This window comes from Tursiops truncatus, chromosome 20 (assembly GCF_011762595.2).
Source record: "Tursiops truncatus isolate mTurTru1 chromosome 20, mTurTru1.mat.Y, whole genome shotgun sequence".
Classification (NCBI taxonomy): domain Eukaryota; kingdom Metazoa; phylum Chordata; class Mammalia; order Artiodactyla; family Delphinidae; genus Tursiops; species Tursiops truncatus.
This window is the reverse complement of record NC_047053.1, coordinates 9782691-9795008: the sequence shown is the minus strand read 5'-3', so window position 1 is coordinate 9795008 and position 12318 is coordinate 9782691. Positions and strand designations below refer to the sequence as shown.

At 48.2% G+C, this 12318-nt stretch overlaps 1 non-coding gene across 1 annotated transcript; it reads left to right on the top strand.

Annotated features, from left to right (window-relative positions):
- Positions 1-3796: 3796 nt before the first annotated feature.
- On the top strand, positions 3797-3922 carry LOC117309882 (U6atac minor spliceosomal RNA). The gene has a single exon (XR_004524172.1). It is a non-coding gene; the product is annotated as a U6atac minor spliceosomal RNA (small nuclear RNA).
- Positions 3923-12318: the final 8396 nt, after the last annotated feature.

Genomic DNA, 12318 nt, shown 5'->3' with positions numbered 1-12318 from the left:
CTGTGGTCGGGCTTCCCTGGTGGCGCAGTGGTTGGGAGTCCGCCTGCCGATGCAGGGGACACGGGTTTGTGTCCCAGTCCGGGAAGATCCCACATACTGCGGAGCGGCTGGGCCTGTGAGCCATGGCCGCTGAGCCTGCGCATCCGGAGCCTGTGCACAGCAACGGGAGAGGCCACAGCAGTGAGAGGCCCGCAAACTCCCCTAAAAAAAAAAGATTCTGTGGTCATGTTTTAAAACCACTGCAAAGTATATCTAGGGGAGGATGCCTGGCAGAGAGATAACCACGTTGAATTGACAGGACACATACAATTTCTAGGTATTATGAACAGAGCAGGACCAACCTGAGCCCCAGTCAGAGTTGAGTGGTAGCAGGGCTCATGAACTAGCATTTGGGAATCAAGAGAAGGAGTAAAGTTCAAGGGTGAGAACTGAAATCACTGCTGTCTCCACATAGCTGTCCCAGGGGAGCATCCATTCCCTTGCCTCTTTCAGCTCCTACAGGCCACCTGCCTTCCTGGGCTCGGGCCCTTCCTCCATCACTCCAACCTCTTCCTTGCATGGTCATATCTCCTACTGTTGACTCTGGCCCCCTGCCTCCCTCTTGGAAGGACCCTGGTGATTACCTGGGGCCCACCTAGATCATCCAGGGTACTCTCGCCACCTCCAAGTCCTTAACCACATCTGCAAAGTTCCTTTGCCCATATAAGGCAACATATTCAAGGGTTCTCTCATGGGGCTCTTCGCCTCTAGAAATGGAGAGAAGTGGGCAGGGACCCCTTTCATTTGCTCCCTGCCCACCACACCCCCCAAATATCTACACGCTGGCCTTCCATCTGGGCCGGGAAGATCTCCCCTCAGTGACCTCAGAGAAGGCATGGGGGCTGGGGAGAAGGTGCAAGGCCTGCATGGCTGTTGTTGTTGGGGGAGAACAGAGCAACACGGTGGGCTTCAAGACGACTCCCCGCTCCACCCACATGCTCTGGCCTCCCATACCCCGGTAAGAGCCCTTTAAAGAGGAGTTCTTGTTTTTGTGACTTAGAAACGTATCCAAACATCCTCAGACAATGGAAAGAAGACAATTTCAACCTCTAAGAATCCCACCAACTCAGAGGGAGCCACTGTTATACTGGGGTACATCTCTCTTGACTTAGATTTAAATGTACAAGTTTACGAAGTCAATACACATGCTGCTTTATAATCTGCTTCATTCATGCAATGTGCTGTGATTGCTTATCTATGGCCATAAATATAGAATTACATCTCCATTTCTATTGGTTTCATACTATTGTATAGAATAACATTTTTAGCCAATACACAACTGACTACTAGATTGCTTCTAATTTTTCAGTATTATAAACAATACTATCCTGAACCTCTTTGCTTTTCGTCTCGGTATCTCCTGAGAGTACATTTCTAAATATGGGATTGCTGCGTCACAGGTATGTTCATTTTACATTTGGATACTATTATGGGTTAAACTGTGTTCCTCAAAAAGGTATGCCAGGGAATTCCCTGGCGGTGCAGTGGTTAGGACTCCACGCTTTCACTGCCGAGGGCGCAGGTTCAATCCCTGGTCAGGGACTAAGAATCCCACACGTTGCGTGGCGAGGCCCCCTACAAAAACGTATGTCAATTTCCTGACCCCTAACATCTGTGAATGACCTAATTTGGAAATAGGGTCTTTGCAGATGATCAAGTTAAGATGAGGTCGTTAGGTTGGATCCTAAACCAATATGACTGGTGTCCTGATATAAAGGAGAAATTTGGACACAGATACTGACACACAGAAAGAGAAGACAAGGTGAAGGTGGCCGTGGGATGACAAAGACAGAGATTGGATGGATGCACCTGTAAGCCAAGGATTGCCAGGCATCGCCAGAAGCTGGAAGAGGCAAGGAAACGTTCTACCCAGAATCTCAGAGGGAGCGTGGTCCTGCTGACACCTTGATTTTGGACTTCTAGCCTCCAGAACTATGAGACAATAAATTTCATTTTTTTTTTTTTTTTGCGGTACGCGGGCCTCTCACTGTTGTGGCCTCTCCCGTTGTGGAGCACAGGCTCCGGACGCACAGGCTCAGCGGCCATGGCTCACAGGCCCAGCCGCTCTGCGGCATGTGGGATCTTCCCGGACCGGGGCACGAGCCCGTGTCTCCTGCATCGGCAGGCGGACCACTGCGCCACCAGGGAAGCCCCAATAAATTTCATTTTAAGCCACCCAGTTTGTGATACTTTGTTACAGCAGCCCTTGAAAACTAATACAGATGCATGTTGCCAAACTGCCCTTCAGAAAGGCTGTACTGGTTTAAATTCTCATCATAATAAACTCTGGTTGTATACATTTCTTTTATTATTGGTGAGATGTAATCATTTTTCATATGTTTGCCAACTATTTGTATTTCTTCCATGAATTGCCTTTTGCCCATTTTTCTATTGACATGTTTATTTTACATCTTATTAGCTTATAAAAGACGTTTTTCAATTAGAAACATCGATCCTTCCCTATTTATGTAACAAATATTTTTTCCTGTTCAGTCATCTGTCTGGTTTCTCTTATCCTTCAGAAACCTTTTAAGAATATAATCCAATTTATCACTTTTCTTTTATGGCTTCTGGCTTTGTAGCAAACTTAGAAAGTCTTTCCCCGCTCTTGATAATTTTAAAAAGAAAATGGTCCATATTTTCTTCTGGCACTCCTATAAGTTCATGTTTTAAAGTTAAATCTTTGCTGGAACACCCTGGAATGTGTTCTCCTGGGAGAAGTGAGATTGGAATCTAGCTAGGTAGTTTCTCAAAGTGGCTAGCCAGTACCATGAAATGAATAACGCTTCTTTCCCGTGATAATTTGAAATGCCACCGTTATATCCTAAATTCCCAAGCGTCAGGACTCTCTATTGTGAGAGTGTGTGTCACTGGCACAGTTATCCGGACTGTAATAATCTACTCACTTGTCTTTATCCCCACTAGACTGTAAGTCACCAGAAGATGGGAACTAGGTCTGTTCCCCATTGTACTCAGTGCCCGGCACATAGGAGACGCTCGATAAATATTTGGTCAGATAAATGAGTACTAACACATGGTGTCATGCAGCATCATTGCTGCTTTTCTCCGGAGGTCCTATCCCCCACCCCCGAGTGCAGACGCACAATCACCTCTCATCTCACATGGAGGATGTGCACACGGAGGTGCAACCTCAGAGGCAGTTAGACAACTCAAGGGAGGCCCCTGCTCCAGTGACCAACACTTGTTTGCCTTTCAGGCTGGGTGAGCTCCCAAGAAAGCTACCCGAGAGGCAGGGTACATGCAGCAAGGCCTTGCGCAGATTGTTTAGTCATTGCATGGACTGGACAATGTTTATAAGTCTTCATGGGAAAACACTAGAGTCTAGTCCAAAATAAGAACTGTTGCTTTTTTTTTTTTCCCCATTCTCTCAGTCTAAGGTAGTTTGAGGGACTTCCCTGGTGGCGCAGTGGATAAGAATCCGCCTGCCAGTGCAGGGGACATGGGTTTGATCCCTGGTCTGAGAAGATCCCACATGCCTCGGAGCAACTAAGCCCGTGAGCCACAACTACTGAAGCCCACACGCCTAGAGCCCGTGCTGCAACAAGAGAAGCCACCGCAATGAGAAACCCGCACACCGCAACGAAGAGTAGCCTCCACTCACCGCAGCTAGAGAAAGCCACCGTGCAGCAATAAAGACCCAACACAGCCAAAAATAAATTAAAAACTAAATCTTTAAGGTAGTTTGATACTTTGAACCATAGGGTGATGAAGCTGTTGGGCTCAATAAGAATGTAGGGTGTTGTATGAAAGGAGAGAAGGTTAGCACTCCCCTTGACAAGGATGGAAGAGGCCTTCGGGCCTAACAACACGCATACGGTTAAGGCATTGCCACTTACTTCGTGGCATCTAACCACTGTTAAAAAAAAAAAAAAGAATGTAGGAAGGAGAAAGGGTTAAAACCATAAATAAAAGAGTTTTTCCGGGCTTCCCTGGTGGCTCAGTGGTTGAGAGTCCGCCTGCCGATGCAGGGGACACGGGTTCGTGCCCCGGTCCGGGAAGATCCCACATGCAAGAGTTTTTCCATCCAAGTCATGCCACCCTGTTTCAGGACACCAGCATCCTGGTTCAGTGGAAAAAGCCACTCAAGTTGTATTGGGGAGGATCTCACTCAAATCTGAGTTTGCCAAATTGAGTGCTTTTTCCACTGTACCAGGTTGCCCAACTATGCCCTGTGGTTCAAGGTATCAAACACTATTCAGCTTCGGGGCCTCCACCCTTCAGTGACCACTCCTTCCAAGGTGCCAGTTGACACCACGAGGGCTTGCTTCCACAATGAGAGCTTCCACCCATTGGTTCTGATTCTGTTTTGATGCCACACAATACAAGTGGAAACTTCTTCCCTGTGTCAGCACTTAAGCGATCAGAAGGCAGAAATCACAGCCTCTAGATACGTTATTTCTGTCCATATGACCCCATACATACTTGACCTCAGTTGTTGCTCATGGCAGGGGTTAACTGACACTTGTGAAGTGGTACAAGGGGTAAGACCTTCATTTTATACATGGCTTGGATGCCTTAGGGAGAAGAAACAACACAGCAGAAGCTGTGTGCTACCTGGCAGGATGTTGACAAGGACACTGAATCGTGGGGCGAGGAATGGATTAGATTTCCTTCTGAGTCTCCTCTGTTCTGATGGTCTCCGGTTCTATGGCTTTAAGTGGTGAACATCTTATCTGTCCACCCTGACCTCCAAGGTATGGTCCAGCCTGACCAAAATAAGAACTATTGCTTACTACTGAGCCCACATGCCAACTACTGAAGCCCACGCACCTAGAGCCCGTGCTGCAACAAGAGAAGCCACCGCAATGAGAAACCGGCGCACTGCAGCAAAGAGTAGCCCCCGTTCGCCACAACTAGAGAAAGCCTGCGCACAGCAACAAAGACCCAATGCACCAAAAATAAATTAATTAATTAATAAATTTAAAAAAAAACTGTTGCTTTTTTTTTCCTTTCTTTCAGTGTAAGGTAGTTTGATACTTTGAACCACAGGGTGAAGCTGAATCCTGAGGAGAGGAAAGCTCCACAGATGACCACCAGAGGGTGCCTCGACCCCTGCAGGGATGTCTTTAGCTACCCAGGCCAGCAGGCAGCATTTCAGATGTGCGCAAGGAAGGCCAAACAGACCACCCCGACTTCCTGTCCTCCTCCTGTTGTGGGAAGACAGTGGTGGAGCCAGGGGAAGAGTGTGGACGGCAAGGAAGTGGGTAGGTCCAAATGACCTGGTGGGGGCCCTAAACTTTGCTTTCAGCCTCCCTCTGCCAACACGTTCACTCCCCACCAGACACACAATCCCCTGCTGCTGTCCAAACACTCTGGGTTGGTCTCTCCATATTATCTCCGCTTGGTGAGCTCCTACACATCCTTCAAGGCCCAGTTCGAATGCCCTCTCAGCCCTCCCATTTTGTGCTCCCATGGCACCAGTATTCATTGTTTTCAATAGTAATTAGTTACATGCCCTTCTGTCCTGAAGAACATGGGTTCCCCCAGGGACAACTTGCTCACCTCTGAGCAGAGACACGTGAGCATAGGGCCTGGCACAAAGCGAAGGGCATTGAGCCTCGCCAGCATTATATTATGTTTCCACCTTCTTCCTACACCTTGAGAGGCTTCCCTGAGGACAGGCACTAGGTCTGATTATTCTCTCTGGCCCTCATACCACCCAGCACAGGACATGGCAAAGTAGGCCCTCAAGTTTGCTAGAATGAAGTTGCCTCCTTTGGAGTATGTAACTCACTTCTTTTCCCTGTAGACTACTTGGCTTCTTTTTTCAGTCGACACGTATCTATCAGGCATTTTCTGTTGTGCCCAGGACCGTGCTGGGTGACGGGTTGCGGAGGATAGTTGAGGAGGTGCCCTGTCCCAGCGGCGGAGAGCAGACAATAACGGAAGAGTGATTTATGGTACAATCTCTGAAGCACCTTCATGTTTATCAAACTCTTTTATTTTACAAACGAGGAAACTGAGGCTCAGGGAGGGGAGGGGTTCACATAGGAAGCTGTTGGCAGACTGAGTCTGGCATTTGGATCTCCTAACAGCCCCACTCGGACGTGCTGTGACAAGTGCATTGTGAGAAGCGGTAGGTTTATCAAGTTCACTGCATCACAGCTGAACACGGCCGTCCCGAAGCCTTAGCAAAATCGCTTATTGGATGAGTCAGTGAAACACAAACCAAGGAGTGACCACCTTGGTAGCAGAAGATGACTTGTACCCACAGAAGCATTTATGCACTTCTCAAAAGATCATTGACGATTTGCTCTTAGGTTTTTGAGCCGCTAAGCTTTGGATCGACCCTAATAAGAAAGAACCTAGCCTTTGCAAAGGGACAAATCTGGGTTGAAGGTCCTTCCCGGGCTGTGCAGTGTTGATTCATGATGTAACCTCCCAGAGCCTCGATATTCTCACCTGTAAAATGGAGACAATAATCTTCCAGGTAAGTGAAGATGGGGTGAGATAAGGGCACCGGTTTCGGGCCCTAGTCCCCAGCAGCTGCTCCCTAATGGGATTTATCAGTTCTGTGGTGAGCAGCCAATTGTGTGCGTCCCCTCCCAATGCCAAGTCCAGCGACTCCTGTTGGTAGCTTGAAATCGGCCTCCGTGGGGATATTTACATCATGGAAATGAGCAAACACTACAAACCAGGAATCTTTCTGTCTCCCGAGAGCCTGTTTTTAAACGTTTACCAGACATCCCAGGGTATCATCATTATGGCTGAGAATAATCATAACTTGTTCACCCCGGGCAGACGCAATGCACGCCAGCTTGGCTCTTTTTACTGACGTGACCACTCATTTCAGTCAGCGCAGTCAAGTCCACCAAACGGTCGGTTGGCTTCCCCACCGCCGGCCCCCATTTCAGAGGTGGTGCTGTGGGAAGGCAACTGAGTCCAGGGGTCAACTGGACCCATTTCTTGATGCAGCCTGTCACACACCCTCAGAAACAGGAGGCTCCCCTCGCCTCCCTGAGCAGAAGCTGGGTCAGCAGTGCCAGGGCTCCCGGGGCTTGTGAGAGCTGTTTTCCTTGTGGGACGGCGTTGGTACACGTGAACTGGTTTCTCACCCAGGTCTGTCTCTGAGACTGGGTGGGAGTCAGGCTCCTTTAGCTTTTCTGGAGCTCCGGGCTGCTCAGGGCAGATACATCTGTGGGGACCCCCCCAACCCTAACCCCCTCCGCCCTGGGGCCTGATCCCTCCACCCCAGGACGGTCCGCCAGTGGGACTTACAGGAGCACAGGGGCAGCAAGAAGATTCTGGAAGGCCTCAGGAGTCAGCTTTCTTGGAAGAGGGATTGGTTGCCTGGTGACGGTGCCTGGGCCTCTCTCCGGTGGGCTGAGCAGAAAGGGGAAGTGTGGTCAGGCTGGCAGTCATGGCTCGGGTGGGTGGAAAGCCTGTGGGCGAGGAACCACTTCTCCCCAGCTGCGCTGGTCATGACTCAGAGCACTGCTGGTCCCTCAGCCGCTCACAGCTGGACCTCCTGCAACTTAGTAAGCACCTGGGCCTGAGTCAGTGCGAGTGACCACCTGGGCTTGGGCTGAGGGATTGTAGCCTAGGGCCTTGGTACGACCGCTGGGTGGGGCTGGAGAAACACTGGCCTTGAAGAGCCCACCCTGCTGGTGGCTGGCTGGGTGACCTGGGATCACTTCACCTCCTTGGGCCTCCATCTCCTTGTGTGTACGGTGGGGCCATGAAGAGGCCTACTTCTCAGGATGAAATGACATAATGACCGAGAGTGAGAGGTGTGTACTGAGAGAGGGCTGTTATCGTTCTCTGGATTCTGACGGCGAGTTGGGGTAACTGACCTGTGAGAGGACACTAATCGGTCTGTGCTGGAGGCGGGGTGGGAGTTGAGGCATTGACTATGTGAACTTTGGGCTACATCTCGAAACCCGTGGATGAACACCACCAGCCTTGGTGTCTTTGTCACTGTGTCTCTGGCATTCAGGGATTTATCTTTAAGGCATCTTGCCTTTCAGAGGCCTCAAGGTCAAGGTGTGTTGGGCTGGGGTCAGATCTCAATTGAGCAGTCTGTTCTTGACCCCTGGAAAAAATGACTGCGCAGGAGACCTGGGCTCGGCTTCGTCCTTTTCACTTCCACCTTCTCATGCATCAGTTGTCCCTACAGCCACTCCCTTTCCTGGTCCCTTTGCATGGGTGGACCTCTGAGGAAGCATCGAAAGTGGGGATTGTTGAGCCTGGAGAATTCAAAGCCTGGGAGCTTCTTTTTAATTTTTTTTTTTTTTAGCATCTTTTTTTCCCTTTCTGAAAATGAGAAAACTGCCGAGCAATAGGGGAAACAATGACCCCAAATCCCACCACCTCACAATAATCACAGTAAAGAGTTTGCTGTCTTGCCTGCCAGTCTTTTTTCCCTCAGGTGTAGCTGTTTTGGAAAGTTATCTATGTTTTATTTTGATGTAAGTACATTCTAGACATAGACATACAGGCGTCATCGCTGTCATCAGGCACCAGCATCCCTGACCCCCTCCATCTACTTAACATGACACCAGCATTCCTGCCAAAGAGCCCCTAAGCGACCGGTTCAAGTTTCCCTCCGCATTCTTAGAGCCAAACAAATAAGAAAAAGTAAGCAACAGCAAGAGGCGATTTGGTTGGACCCAGGAAAGGACTCCTGGGTTGTAGAAATTTTGGGATAAACTTACTAAGAAGCCTGAATGATCTGCAGCTCTGGAAGGCTCACATCACCTAGAACATCTCAAAGATACTAGAATATCAACCTATTCGGGAGCAGGGAGCAGAAGCTCTTATAAAATGTGATACCTAAATTTTTGAAACTGTGTTTGCTTTATGCCTCACAGCAAGGCTGGGTGGCAGGGAAAGAAAGAAGGATCCTACTCTCACACACTAAACAATCAAAATTCGCTTTTCTGTGCTTTCTCCCAGCCGTCTCCAGCCACATCCTCCAGTAATGTTATAAGATGGAGGGAAGTCCATTTTCAAATGTATTACTATTTTCTTTCCAAAAAAATTTTAGAAATTCAATGTAGGGACTTCCCTGGTGGCGCAGTGGTTAAGAATCCGCCTGCCAATGCAGGGGACACGGGTTCGAGCCCTGGTCTGGGAAGATCCCACATGCCATGGAGCAACTGAGCCTGTGCACCACAACTACTGAGCCTGCGCTCTAGAGCCTGCTCACCACAACTACTGAGCCCGTGTGCCACAACTACTGAAGCCCACGAGCCTAGCGCCCGTGCTCCACAGCAAGAGAAGCCACTGCAGTGAGAAGCCCACGCACTGCAACAAAGAGTAGCCCCTGCTCACCGCAACTAGAGAAAGCCCGCACACAGCAATGAAGACCCAAGGCAGACAAAAATTAAATAAATAAATTTATAAAAATCAATGTATAGGGCTTCCCTGGTGGCGCAGTGGTTAAGAATCCGCCTACCAATGCAGGGGACATGGGTTTGATCCCTGGTCCTGGAAGATCCCACATGCCACGGAGCACCTAAGCCCGTGTGCCACAACTACTGAGCCTGCGCTCTAGAGCCCGTGCTCCACAACAAGAGAAGCCAACGTAATGAGAAGCCCGTGCACTGCATCGAACAGTAGCCCCTGCTCTCCGCAATTAGAGAAAGCCTGCGCACAGCAACGAAGACCCAACGCAGCCAAAAATAAATTAATTAAATAAATAAATTTTTTTTTAAAAGAAATCAATGTATAGTACCACTGGCCCTGTGGGAGGGTCCGTTTCACTACAGCTTTGCCAGGATAGGATTTTGTGATTATCTTTCATTTTTTGCTAGCAAATAGATGTAGTTTCTAACTGTGGCCAGGGGAGCAATAAACTATGATGGGTGAATGTGTCAATATTTCAGTGTGAAACAGAGTCAAGCCCTGTAATGAAATAAACCAGATGACAAGATTAATCTGAGAGCTGGTGTGATAAGCTGTCATACTGAAGGCTGCCTGTGCAAAAAAGGATGTTTGGCTTGCCTTCTCCTTCTTAGTTCTCTAGGCTTTATATTTAGCCTTTCACAGAGATGGAAGGATAGAGAGAGGGAGAAGAGAGGCTGAACTCCTTTTACTACACTGCCCTGCCCTTCCGCAGCCACAGTTGGATTTTAAGTGGCCATCAACTGACCACATGGCCATTTCTGGTGCTGACAACAGCGAAGTGGCCAGGGGGGAACTTGGCCTCCCTGAGCCTGGGAACAAGAGGCGAACTCGGGCAAGCGCTGCTCAAGCTGACGTGCAAGTGTAGCCTCAGTATTACCTACAATCTCCCAGACACTTGAGATCTAGGTGGAGAGCCGCTCAAACCCTCATTCCGTGCCCTGCGAAGTCCAAAGCCCTCCTACAGATTTCTGTGGGCTCCCCAGGAGGCCTCCACTTTCACATGGCCAGCCCGGCTCCGAGCCCCTGTGGGTGAGCCTCTGTTCCATACTGCACTGACCCAGGGATGAAACTCAGTCATTCCCTCACTCCCCACATCACCAAAACAAAACTGTGTACCAACGCATTGGCAGATGCAGCAGACTTTACTAAAGATTGGAGGGGGGCCATAGGGGACGTTTCTAATGCAGCAATGCAAACCACTGCAAACTGACATAATCCAGCCCTGTTCTTAAAATGCCATTGACCCGGGCTTCCCTGGTGGCGCAGTGGTTGAGAGTCCGCCTGCCGATGCAGGGGACACGGGTTCGTGCCCCGGTCCGGGAAGGTCCCACATGCCGCGGAGCGGCTGGGCCCGTGAGCCACGGCCGCTGACCCTGCACGTCCGGAGCCTGTGCTCCGCAACGGGAGAGGCTGCAACAGTGAGAGGCCCGCGTACTGCAAAAAAAAAAAAAAAAATGCCATTGGCCCTTTGGCCACTCCATTCCTGATCATCTTCCACCAGATGCTTCTCCCACTTTCCAACCATCCAACTGGCTCCCCTTCCTCTCCTCCTCCCATTTTCCCCCAGAACTCCAGACCCCCACCTGCCCCAGTACCCAGAGGAATTCAACAGTCTCCATCCAGTTCCTACCAGCAAACTTCATTCCCTGCCCAGCCAGCTAAGTGCTTGAAAGGCAGCTCATTCTATTTTTTATTTTTATTTTTTGATGATGTATAATTATCAATAAAGTGCCTAGGTCTTAAATGTACCGTTCGGTACATCTGACAACTGCATAACAAGATGTAAACATTTCCATCCCCTTGTGCCCTTTCCAACCAGATCCTTTCTGCCCCCATTGAAACCACTATTCTGATTTCTATCACAGTAGTTTAGTCTGTTCTTGAACTTCATACACAGAGACTCATACAGGTTGTACTCTTTCAAATGTGGCTTCTTTCACTTACTGTGATGTTGTCAGGATTCATCTATGCTGCTGTGTGCATCAGGAATTCATTTTTTTAAATTTCTGGGTAGCATTTCATTGTATGACTATACCAGCTTATTTATCCATTCTGCTGTGGAATTCCATTCTGTTTTTACACAGTGTTACAATGTTTGAGCTGACACCAGTAAGTATAGTAATGCCCAGATGGTAACCCTAAGAATTTGAGTGTGAGCAGGAGGGTTGAGTGGGAGATTTTCAACTGGGGGGAAAAATTAGAAAGGGGGGGAAGCTGAAATTAATTTTAATAATACATTTTGCTTAACCCACTATATCCAAAATATTATCATTTCAACATGTAATTGAGATAAGCATTTATTAATGAGATTTTAAAAATAATTTTATTTATTTTTTGATACAGCAGGTTCTTTATTAGTTAGATCTTTTATGTTCTTCTTTCTGTACCAAATATTTGAAATCCAGTGTGTATTTCTTTTATTTATTTATTTATTTATTTTTTAATTTTTAAAAATTTTTTTAAAATTTTTAAATTTTCTTTATTTTTTTTATTGTTTTTTACCAGTGTGTATTTCACACTTATAGCACATCCCGGCCTCGACTAGCCATCTAGCCAGTGCTCAGTGGAATAGCCTCACAGGGCCAGTGGCTGCTGTCTTGGACAGTGCAGGCCTCGGGCAGAGGGATTTGTGTCCAAGTCCACGAAGCCCTTAATGGCAGGGAGTGAGGAGCTGGATTCATATTCAGGTCTCCCCATCTTCCTGCTAAGCTGTTTACAAGTCTGCCTCTTCCCACAGAGACTTCTTCCATCTCCAACTTTCTGAAATTCTAATTCACCCCCAACACATGCATTCTACCCACACCTTTTGGGACTCATGGCTATTTCAGATCATTTCTTTTTCATGAGAAAAACTCGAGTTTTTTAATACACAGGGCATGACCATTTTGAAATAAATTGAGGGGTTTACAC